At 39.2% G+C, this 12,792-nt stretch overlaps 1 protein-coding gene across 1 annotated transcript in view; it reads left to right on the top strand.

Moving 5' to 3' along the window:
- Positions 1-3,959: 3,959 nt before the first annotated feature.
- Positions 3,960-12,792, top strand: part of Mcf2 (MCF.2 cell line derived transforming sequence) — a 137,779-nt gene continuing 128,946 nt past the window's right edge. The window contains exon 1 of the mRNA XM_027940171.2: positions 3,960-4,024. The gene's annotated coding sequence lies outside the window, so the exon portion shown is untranslated. The remainder of the gene's footprint in view (positions 4,025-12,792) is intronic.

Genomic DNA, 12,792 nt, shown 5'->3' with positions numbered 1-12,792 from the left:
GGAGAGGGAAAGAGCAATTCATGGGCATAGAGTGTCTTGGGATTATATGATTACAGAACCCTTTCCCTAAATGAAGAAAAGAATGTCCCAAGGTTATAGGGAAGAGATTAATAAAGAGATCTTTGAGTAGAAAGAGCAGGCAAGACATGCTCTCCCGCTCAGCAGCACTTTCAGGGAAACAACAAGAACAGAAGAGACAACTGCAAGGTGTCTTGAGGTAGACAGGCTCTATCCAGGCAGAGACTTCCATACTCCAATGTGGTGAGAATACAGCAGAGCTTCTGGTCCCAGAAGACACTATGCAGATCAGGATGATGGCTCTCTGGGGTTGTAATATGTATGTATAATGATCAAAAACCAGATAGGTGGGCTGGGTTTGTGGCTCAGTGGTACAGCGCTTGTCTAGCACATGTGAGGCCCTGGGTTCAAATCTCAGCACTGCATATAAGTAAATAAAATAAAAGTCCATTGACAACTAAAAAAAATATTTAAAAAAAGATAGTTGTCTTTGTCCATCTCCAGCAATTTGATATTGCATTTGTTCTAAGAACCATAGAACAACCCTAGAGAAAGGATAACCCCAGGAAAGGCAATTTTCATTCATTCATTTGTTTACTCATTCATTTATTTAGGTGACTCAGCAACATGCTGGCTAGGCAGGATCAGAAATTGAGCTTATTTTTAAAAATGTATTTATTGAGCACTTTCTCCCATATTTGCTGTATTCCTTAAGAGCTACCTTTCATTTAATTGATGAAAGTTGTTTATTTTTCTGGAACTGTGGCTGGAACTGAGTGCCTCCTGCATGCTAGGGAAGTGCTCTATCACCGAGCTATGCCCCCAGCCTTCATATTATTTTTAAAGCATTATTTCTTTGATCCTGCTGTAAATTTCTTCAGAATTGGATTTGCTAGATAATTGCAATTTACTACTTTGGGCATCAAAATGTTTTCTTTAGATCATTTTTGGTGACATTCTTGTTAAAATGAGCTGCATTTGCTGCCTTAATATGCAGAAAGTGCAAGGTACCACCTCACCTTTTTTTTTTCTGACAAGGGGATTGAACCAAAGGATGCTTAACAACTGAGCCACATCCCCATCCTTTTCGTATTTTGAGACAGGGCCTCACTAAGTTGCTAAGGCTGACTTTGAACTTGGAATCATCCTGCCTCAGCCTCCCGAGCTGGTGGGATTACAGGTGTGTGCCAACATGCTCAGCCTAACCTCACCTTCTTTTGAAGACACTGAGCCATCATGTGGATATTGATTACAGTACTCAGTGATCAGTATTGTAGTGCCTACATTTAAATAAATATCTCCATACTGCTTGACTTTAGCAAGATATTGTATTTTTATAGTCTTGTCATCTTCATTGCTCTCATTGTCAATGATTACCTTTTGCTACACTTATCAGTCCTTATCTACCTCCTTCTCCCTGATTTCCCCCACTGATATTATTATTATTATTATTATTATTATTATTATTATTATTACTACAACTACTACTACTACTACTACTACTACTACTACTACTGGTACCAGGGATTAAATCCAGGGGATCTTTACCACTTAGTTATATCCTCAGTTATTTTTTAGTTTTTTTTTTTTTTTATTTTGAGACAGGGTTTGGCTAAATTGCTGAAGCTATCCTTGAAAATTTATACTCCTCCTACATCAACCTCCCAAGTCACTGGGATTATGGGCATGTGACAGTAGTCAGGCACCTTCACTGATTTTAAAGTATAGCTCATAACTGACTAAAACTCAAGGTGAGTGGTGCACTTGCAGGGTGGTGTCATCCCTCCTCAAAGCCTCAGGAACCATGTAAAAAATTCCACAGCTCATTGAGTTCTCCTTGGTTCAAGACTTTCCTTTAGCCTCGTTCACTGCTTCCTGTGTTGAGTTTTTCATTTGTGGAACTCTAAGGAGCTAGAGCCACTTGCCTTCTCATTTATCATCCCCTTTTGTGGAAACTCCATGGGACACTTGCTATTCTTTGTTGCCTCCCCTCCATGCTCCACAGCCCAACAACCAAGGCTGTCTCAGGCTGCTGCTGACAAGCCCTCAAGCTTGCCCTTCTCTTCAAGTAGGGAGATCAGACAATGTATACAAAATGCTGAGGAAAGGCTCTTAGTAAGGAGGCCCTGAGGACTTTGTGAAGAAAGTTTTGGGGCATTGATACATAGACTTTGGTATGACCATTTTGACTGCTCAGAAACTTCTGACTCTTCAGTGTGATTGAGATGGTTAATATTGCCTGATAAGTGATTTCCAAAGAACACTTTTGGCATTGAAGTTTATTATTTGTTAAATTCAGATGTGGCAAAGGGTCAGTGTGGAATAGATTAGGGGAGCAGCATAATGTAGTAGAAAGAGTACCAGAGACAGGGGAATCTGAGTTCAAGTTTTAGCTCAGGCATGTACAAGTTTTATGACATTGGGCAAGTCATAACCTCCCTGAATTTTAGTTTCCTAATTTTTAATTGGTGTGGCATATCTACTCTGGAGAATGGAGATGCTAATAAGAGAGTATGCATGTTAGACACCTAAGCACAGACCCTAGCTTTAGCACATATGAGGCACTCAGAAATTGTACATCATTTTAACATTTTTATTAAGCCATAAAATGGGAAGCAACCAAAGGTAAAGAAATGAGATGTTCTCCCAGAGCATCCAATTCAGCCCCTTAACTTCACATAGAGGAACAATGAGGTCCAAAGAAGGGGAAATTATAGTCCAGTCACGTAACCAATTAACTGCAAAGGCAAAACCAGATGCTGTATCTCTGGGCTTAGGGAGCCAATATGTTTTCCCTCTTCAAATGCTTCTAATGTTTTGAGTTCCTGTAATTAGCAATTGTTAGTTTTCTGTACTCTTAACTTTCCACCTGCAGGACCCAATTTTTCCTCCCAGAGCGATACAAAACACCATGACTTCCTCAGTGTTAGGAAGGCCTTTCTCTTTCCAGGGTTGCTATCATCTTCATCCATCCATTCCTTTTCCATCTTCAATGCTATCAATTCATCCTGTGTACGGAAAGCTTCCTAGAACTGGCACTATCCTGGTCACCTGTCTCTGGCTAGGCTCCCACTAATCAACGACACTCCTAAAAGAAATGTGGCACTAAGAACAGAGCAATATCACAACTAAGTGGTAGGAAAAATGCTTTCCTCTACTAATTCTTCACCTTTGCTATGACCAAAACTGCATTTACTTTGTTCATTACTCACACCATACTGTATACTTGATGGCTTCAATCAACACAAATTTATTTTCTCAGTTCTGAAGGCCAAAACTTCAAAAAAAAAAAACTTCACTTTTCTCTGAAGATTCTATAAGAATCCTTCCTTGTCTCTTCCAGTTTTCAGCAGTTCCAGGCGTTCCTTGGCTAGTGACTGCATAATTCCAATCTCTGCCTCCATCATCACACAGACACGTCTTCTCCCAAAGTCTCTAAGGGTGCTTGTCATTTAATGGAGGGCCCACCAGGATAGTCCAGGATGATCTCATTTTGAGATCCAGAATTTAAGTACGTTGCAAAGACCCTTTTACCAAATAAGGTCATATTCACAGGTTCCAGGAATTAAGATATAGATTGTGGGGTGGAGACTACTATTCCATCCACTCTATTATCCCATCTTATAATTTTACACTTCTTTTTTGGAGCAGGAAGGTAGGGTTTTTTTTTAACCTATGTTTTATTTACTGTTGTTGTAAAATTACACCTAACTTATGAAAGTATGGTGTTTTACTGATTTTTTGCTTATCTGTTACTGCAAAACCTCTTGTCTCCCTTTGAAGTCATCTCTCAGTAGGTTCTACATAAGGACTCATGGACATAGCTCTCTCCCTGTGGCATCTAATAGTCTCTTCTGATCTCTTCTACTCCTGATCTGCCTCCCTCCATTGAGGTGTCCATATACACAGAGCTGCTGTGAAGATACCTCACATCTGCCTGCTCATCCTAATACTACCTCCTACCATGGATGCCATCATGTGATTGAAGCTATCTCCCCAGATGAAGGTGAGAAATCCCTCTCCATCTCTTTTGTGGTCCCTAAGCAATTTTTCCTTTGTTCTTTCATCTCACATAGATAACTTGCAATGCCATATTTTTCTAGGAGGGGAAAATCCCATGAGACTTGCTCTCCAAATGTCCAGAGGCAAAGGACACCTTGAGTGATGGAGATTGTGTTTCCTGATATGGGCTAAAGTTCCAGATTGTCTTCTCCCATTGCTCTCTGTACTTCCCTTTCCATGTCATTTTTTTCCATATCTTCCTTCTCTTGTTTATCACTGTGTCCTCATTATATATTGCAGTCTTGGGCACACAGTAGGACCCTCAGTAAATGCTTTCTGAGTAAACAAGTACTGAACAACTGGCCCTGGATCACCTAAGAGAAAGTTGTAAGAGTCGTAGTCCCTCACCCATCTTTATCCCAAGGCACCATGGTATGTGGACTCTGCCACTTAAAAGTGAGGTTACCTTGAGCAAGTCACTTAACATCTCTGTGTAGTAGACTCCTCATCTGTAGACTACAGATAATAACAGAAAGTACAAGGCCAGTCATAGCGGTGCATGCCTGTAATCCCAGCAACTTGGAAGGTTGAGGCACGAGGATGGCAAATTTGAGACTAGCCTCAGCAATTTAGCAAGACACTAAGCAACTTGGTGAGACCCTATCTTAAAAATAAAAAGAGCTGTGGATGTGGCTCAGTGTTAAAGCACCCCTGGCTTCAAAAATAAACAATAATAGAACCTACAGCACTTGGTTGTCATGTAGGTAAACCACATGTAAAGCACTTAGAATAGTGTGTGGCCCAAAGTTTGATGAAATAACTTTATATTTCATCAGTTTATGTATTTCTCCAATTATACTTGTAAGCTCCCTGAGGACAGTACCCCCATCTGGTTTTTCTCCCTACATATCTGTCAGTGACTAGCACAGTGTCCAGAAAATTGTATGTCCTTAGTATTTATTGAATGAGTGAAGAAATTAACTCATGAACCAATATATTCAAAAATCTTTCTCTCTCTCTTAAGTGACTTCCCTCCTCTGAGGCACCTCAGGCCCTTTCTCTGGATCTAGACCAGCTATACTTCCAGACATGCTGCTTTATGGAAGAATCTTGGAGAAAGCACAGTTTTATGTACAAGTAGTACATAAATACAGTAGTATGTACAAGTACTCACTAGACTGAGTTTTAACATAATATCTCAACTTGATGATTTAATTTCAATCCTGATAAATTATAAACTCTAGTAATAATGCTACCTCCAACTCTGTGACAACTGCAAATTTCATAGACATACCTTTTAATATTTGGTTCAAGTCATTGATTCAAAGTAAAAAACTGTTTGGCTGCAAGAAATTATATAAACTATATATTGAAAATTGTGTCTAGGATAAACCTAAATATATAATTTTTATAATGGTTGGTCAATGATCATGAAAGGAAATTCTAGAATATCAGCTTTATGAATACATGATGAGAGCTAATTAAAGGGTGGCAATTACTAGTGATTTATACCACTGAAAAGTAGTGAACATAATATTGAATACATTGATGAGTTCACAGTCAACTGGAGCTATAATTTCCTTATAAAATAGAAGTATCAGATGGGGCTGGGGATGTAGCTCAGTTGGTAGGGTGCTTGCCTCACATGAACAAGGCCCTGGGTTCAATCCCCAGCACCACACACACCCACACAAAAGAAGTATCAGAGTCAAACAAATATCAAGTTTTCAGTACAGTTCAGCAGGATGCATATTTGTGAGAGAAATTCCACTTAGACTTCTCCAATAATTAAACTCATGCAAGCCATCACAGGACAGATGGTCTGCTATTTAAAACAAATTATAACCTTTAAGGATGAACATGTACAATTGAAATCTAAATATAAATTTACTTTGCATTTTAATTGAATAGTATTATTGTTTAACAGGTAAACTTAATGTGAAATCTTCAGAGTGATATTTTTAAATAAATTATGAATACACCTTAAATGATAAAAATATTAGGCCAAATTTATTTGTACAATTTGTTAATATTTCTGGAAGCTTTTGAAAAGCCTTGTCCTGACATTTAAATTATCTGTTCTATTGGATAATTTTGTAAGTAGATGGGATGACAGATTTTTATCTTGCTTTCTTTCCATGCCTTAAAGTTGGTCTGTACATAAAATTTGGATAGTGATTTTAACTTTCTTATCAATCATTGATGTGTCATTAAAAGATGTGTATAGCCAGGTGCAGTAGCGCATGCCTATAATCAGCAGCTTGGGAGGCTGAGGCAGGAGGATCAAGAGTTCAAAGCCAGCCTCAGCTACCATGAGGCCCTGAGACACTCAGTGAGACACTATTTCTTAATAAAATACAAAATAGGGGTTGAGAATGTGACTCAGTGGTCAAGTGCCCCTGAGTTCAATCCCCAGTACCAAAAAAAAGTGTGTAATATTGTCTTCACTGATGGCATATTTAATATCACCCCCCAAAGATCCTACTTAGTTTTAATTTAATTTTATTTTGCACTACTAGAGATTGAACCCAGGGTCTTGTGCATGCTAGGCCACTGAGCCACATCTACAGCCATTTTCTTGAGTTTTATTTTCAGACAGAGTCTCACTAAGTCCTTAAGGCCTCCCTAAGTTGCTGAGGTTGATCTTGAACTTGTGATCCTCCTGCTTCAGGCTCCTGAGTCACTGGGTTACAGGTGTGTACCACCATGCCTAGCTTAATTTTTATTTTGAGATGAGTCTTACTAAGTTGCCCGGGATGGCCTTGAGCGTATGTCAGCCTCCAAAGTAGAAGACCCTACTTTTGATTATGAGAAATCTTCTGACCATCTGATTGGTCAGAAGGTTAAGATTTCTGTATTTTACTTTTTTTTTAACTTGTGATTATCCTCGTGATATTCAAAATGCAATTTCATCTATTTGGAATTTTTAATGATAGAGGTATAAAAGAACAAATTGTGCAAATGTAATCTGTTAATCTTATTTCAGCACTAGTTTGATACTGAAAGCCTAGACATGTTTTGCTTCACACTTATTAAAAAGCTATTGTCAGTGGGAAATGAGTATGCTTTAATATTTGGTAAAAATGTATTCAAAATTATGAACAGTATGATCTCAAAATGGCTGGAAAAAATACCATAATATTAACTGTGATTGCTATTGAGTGATACAATTGAGGCTGGATTTTGCTTTTTTGTTTCTTTATGCATTACCATACTTTGCAAATCTTTCACAATGAACATGTAGTACTCTTATAATTTAAAAAAAGCAGGGGCTAGGGGGAGGAGCCCTGGTTTTAATCCCCAGCACCGGGCTAAATAATAATAATGATGATGATAATAATAATAATAATAATAATAATAATAATAATAATAATGTTATTCTCAAAGAAACATATAATGTGGTGGGGCAATTTAGCACTCCCATTTCTAAACAGAGCTTTAATCTGGAGTCCTGTTGTAACTGTGTCAGTGAACCCTATCTAGTTGAATACTGAAATATACATTGTTGATCCATCAAAGCTGTCTTTAGGTAAAACCTGGTACAAGTGAAATGTTATGCAGAACACCATGGCTGTGATACCTCTGTTGACTTACAATTGATATCTCTTTCCCTTTCCCTCTCTCTCTCTCTCCCTCCCTCCCTCCCTCTCCCTCTTTGGTACTATTGATTGAACCCAGGGGTGCTCTACCACTAAACTGTATCCTCAACCTCCCTTTTTTATTGAGACAGGGTCTTGCTAAGTTTCTGAGGCTGCCCTGCATCTTGTAATCCTCCTGCCTCAGCTTCCTGAGTCACTGAGATTACTGTTGTGCATCACCATAACTGCTACATTGGCATTTTCAAAAGAGGCAATCTTGCATAATGGGAAAACTGAGGACTGCCTGTCTGTACACCAAAGATAATGATGTAGGCAGGGTAGTAAAACCAGTTCCCAGGGCACTTTCTGAGTGAGGGCTTTCTCAAATGTTTTTCCCCATCTCTTCTGTCTACTCTTCTACTCCTCAGCTTCTGTACCACAACAGTCCATAGGGTGATTTCCTTATACCTCCAGTGTCTGTGCCCTAGGCTGAGAATATAATTCTAGTCTTAATGATCACGAATTCTTACAGGGAGTTGGAGAAAAGAGGTAGCAGAAATTAAAATGCATGATCCTAGATTCCCCAAAAGAATATTTATAAGATGAGAAGCTAATGAGTAACTTTGTCCTTTTAGTAAAGAAACAAGTTGAAAAGTGAACAAAACCCATAAAACCTAGTTGTTCAAACTGTGAAAAAATATCTAACCATTATCCTGTTGTAAGAGTAACTTCAGAAGACAATTTTACAAAGTTGGGGGTTAAAAATTGGGGGATAAAAGTCCATTTTGATTGACCTGAAGTTTTGCTAAATTCAATAAGAATTTTCCTTTTTCTTGATTAGAATAATGATACCTCCTCAAAATCAAACAATATGTAATTTAAAAAGAAAGTCATGGGGGATGGGATGTAGCTCAGTGGTAGAGCACTTGCCCAACATCCTGTGAGGCCCTGGGTTCCATCCCAGCACTGAAAAGAAAAAAATAAAAAAGAAAAACATTTAATGTTCCAACCCCCTTCAGGATAACCTATTTTTTTGAGACAGAGAGAGAGAGAGAGAGAGAGAGAGAGAGAGAATTTTTTAATATTTTTTTTTTAGTTTTAGGTGGACACAACATCTTTATTTTTTAATTTTTATGTGGTGCTGAGGATCGAACCCAGCGCCCCGCGCATGCCAGGCGAGCACACTACTGCTTGAGCCACATCCCCAGCCCAGGGATAACCTATTCTTTGGAGTATGTCTCTCTATATATGTCTTTATATTATTATGTATATGCATATATAATTTTATATAAATGAAACCATGTTATACACACTATTTTATATTTTTTAACCAAAAAATCGACAAGGCCTTTCATGTTAATAAATTCAGATATATCACACTCATTTATTTATTCATTTATTTTATGTTACTGTAGACTGAACTCACAAGTGCTCTACCACTGAGCTATATCTCTAGCCATTATTTATTTAATATTTTGAAATGGTCTCCCTGAGTTGCTGAGGCTGCCTCAAACTTGCCATCCTCCTGCTGCTGGGATTACAGGCATGCACCACTGCACCTGGAAAAAGCACTCTCATAAATAGCTGAGTGGTATTTCATTGATTCATGCATGATGTTAATTAACCATTTCCCTAACTGATGGCTATTTAGGTTTTTTATTCTCCTTCCCTGCTTGCTGTTATGAACAATGTGGCAATATACTCTGTACAGAAGCATTTGCATTCTTCCCAGATTGCCTCCTTGTTAGAAAATCAAACGTGGGATTCCTAGGGCAAAGGATGTACATGTTTGGTTTTGTTTCGTTTTGGGGGTACCAGGGATTGAACCCATTTAACCACTAAGCCACATCCCCTGCTCTTTTTATTTTTTACTTTGAATCAGGGTGTTGATAAGTTGCTTAGGGCCTTGCTAAGTTGCTGAGGCTGGCCTTGAACTTGTGATCCTCCTGCCTCAGCCTCCCTCCCAAGTTGCTGGGGTTAAGCATGCGCCACCATGCCCAGAAAGGATGTGCATATCTAACATTGTTATGTATTTTGATAGCCTATTCCTCAGAAAAGCTGTTTTAATCAATGTCTCTAACAATAGTGACCCAGTTTACTCTCGCCATTCAAAGTATTAAGTGTTATCCGTTGTTAGTCATTCACAATAATCTGGGGTTGGCAAAACTATGACTCACAGGACAAAACCAGTCAGCATCATTGCCCTGGTCCAATCTTTAGTACTGCAATAAATAAATATATAAATAAGGAAAAAAGAAATTCGATTCTTATCTCACAGCAGATAAAAAATTAACTCAAGGGACTGGGGATGTAGCTCAGTGGCAGAGCACTTGCCTAGCATGTGTGAGTCACTGGGTTTGATCCTCAATACTGCATAAAAATAAACAAATAAAATAAAGGCATGGTGTCCATCTACAACTACAAAAAAATTAAAGAAAAACTAACTCAAATGGATATGATCTAAAGGCTTTAATGTAAACCCTGAGGGGCTGGGGTTGTGGCTCAGTGGTAGAGCATGTGTGAGACACTGGGTTCTATCTTCAGCACCACATAAAAAAAGAAACAAATAAAATAAAGGTAAAAAAAATGTAAGCCCTGAAACAGTAAAAGTACCAGGAGCAAATGGGGAAATTTCCTTGTCACTGGTCTCTGTAAATATTTTTTTAGATATGACCTCAAAATCACAGGCATAAAAAATATAGACTAATAGGATTACATGAAACTAAAATGCTTCTGCACAGCAAACAATCAACAGTGTGAAGAGACAACCTATGGAATAAAAGAAAATAGTTGTAAATCATACATCTGATAAAGAGTTAATTTCCAAAATAAGCAAGGAACTCAACAGCAAAACAAAACCTGATTTAAAAAATGGTCAAAGAGAGGGCTGGGGTTGTGGCTCAGTGGTGGAGTGCTCACCTCACATGTGTGAAGCACTGGGTTTGATCCTCAGCACTACATGAAAACAAGTAAATAAAATAAAGGTATTGTGTCCATCTACAACTAAATTTTTTTAAAGGGGGAGCTGGGGTTGTGGCTCAATGGTAGAGCTCTTGCCTAGCATGCATGTGGTACTGGGTTTGATTCTCAGCACCATATACAAATAGATAGATAGATAGATAGATAGATAGATAGATAAAATAAAGGTCCATCGACAACTAAAAAAAATATTTTAAAAAATGGGCAAAGTGGGCTGGGGTTGTGGCTCAGTGGCAGAGCACTTGCCTAGCATGTGTGAGGCACTAGGTTTGATCCTTAACACCGCACAAAAATAAACAAATAAAATAAAGATATGATATACATCTACAACTACAGAAAATGTTTTTTAAAAATGGGCAAAGAACATATATATAGACATTTGTCAAAATAAGACATATATGTAGGCACGGTGGCTCATGCCTGTAATCCCAGTGGCTCAGGACGCTGACGCAGGAGAATCATGAGTTCAAAGCCAGTCTCAGCAAAAGCAGGCTGCTAAGCAGCTCAATGAGACCTTGTCTCTAACTAAAATACAAAATAAGGTTAGGGAGGTGGCTCAGTGGCCGAGTGCTCCTGAGTTCAATCCCTGGTACACACCCACAGGAGGAGGAGGAGGAGGAGGAGGAAGAAGAAGAAGTAGTAGTAGGAGGAGGAGGAGAAGTGCCACAGTCTGGCTGGGCACAAAATCACGAGCCACCACACAGCTTGTAGATTCAAACAGCAACTCTTTATTCCCGAACTCACACCAGCCGTCTACATTCACGTTCTGGGGAAATCCACGTTCTCTGCCCAAATCACGTTCTGGGCAAAATCCCAAATACTCTCTGAATCCCACGAGAACTCAAGGAGAACTCAACGAGCAGGCACGCCTGAGGCAGCAGGATACGCCCTATTCCCAGCAGGGTACACCTTAAACCTGGAACCGCCCTAAACCCGGATTGTCCTAAACCGGGAATGCCCTAAACCCCGATCAGCCCTAAACCCGGATCCGCCCTGATCCTTGAGCAAGGTCACCTTACATGCAATGACACTGCAAATGACCTGGGTCAATATGGAGAGTCCTTCCTCTAAGCAACATTGGGTAGGCTGACAAATAAATTGCCATGCGTCATTCTTACTTAGCAATGGCCCTCAGCATCTCCCCCCTTCTGATTAATTAAACAACAAGCAATGTGGCTTAAGGACCATGCCTGGTAGGTTGTCCAATTCAACATATGATTCTTACCCATCATGGGAAAAACTGACCTCTAGGCGTCAGCCTCCTGTCTTAGGTTGATACCACTGCAATTGGATCATACCCGTCACTGACTACCGGTCCAGCATACAGCCATACTTGTGGATAGGCCTATGCACCAGTGGGGGGGGGGGAGGTTCTTGCCTCACCTCTGTTGGCCCCCAATTTTGCCCTTGGTGCCAGTGGGGGGGTGAGGTTCTTTGCTTCACCTCTGTTGGCCCCCAAATTTTAGACCATCACTAGCAGAAGGGAGGAGGATACAGAAATGCGACGACACCAAGCCAATTGACGGCTCCTTTGGAAAATTGCATCACTGGTGACACCATCAGCAAAGATATGCCAGAACTACCACAATTTGCTGCACCAAACGATAGTTCACAATGTATACAAGTGATACATAGTCCAGGCAAGTTCTGCAGGCAGTTCAAAGCAGAGGAGTCTATCAATATGTCCATTTCCTCCCAAAGTAAATTGACTCCTTGATTGAGCATCACTTGTTGAGTTATATTCATTGATGCATCAGTTTATACAGTTTACTGTGATAGCTATCATAGAAGCTGTAGTCTGGTTTTATATTTGTCTTCACCGGCACTGGGATGGAGATAGGAATTCTGGCAATGATGCTAAAGAGACATTATCCTGAACAGAATTATTAAATATGATGAAAAGGAAAGGTGAAAGTAAACAAACAGATCTGTTAACCTCCTTTAAAAACAATCCTTAACAGCTGTTTACCTAATTTAAATTAAACCATTTAAATCACGTGAATAAAAAAAAATAATAATAATTCGGATCCATTTTTTCATGAGCGCTCCTCATATAAGATCTATGGACATACGCACACATAGACATACAACACAAAACAAAAATGTGCACACAAACGTACAACACATAAGACAATAGTAAAGGCCTTGTAGCTTTACCTAGGTGAAATCTCCATTGCAATGTTTAAAAACTCCACAGTCAAAAAATAAAACTGAT

The sequence above is a fragment of the Marmota flaviventris genome, chromosome X (assembly GCF_047511675.1).
Source record: "Marmota flaviventris isolate mMarFla1 chromosome X, mMarFla1.hap1, whole genome shotgun sequence".
NCBI classification, from domain to species: domain Eukaryota; kingdom Metazoa; phylum Chordata; class Mammalia; order Rodentia; family Sciuridae; genus Marmota; species Marmota flaviventris.
This window is presented reverse-complemented; position numbering and strand designations above follow the sequence as displayed.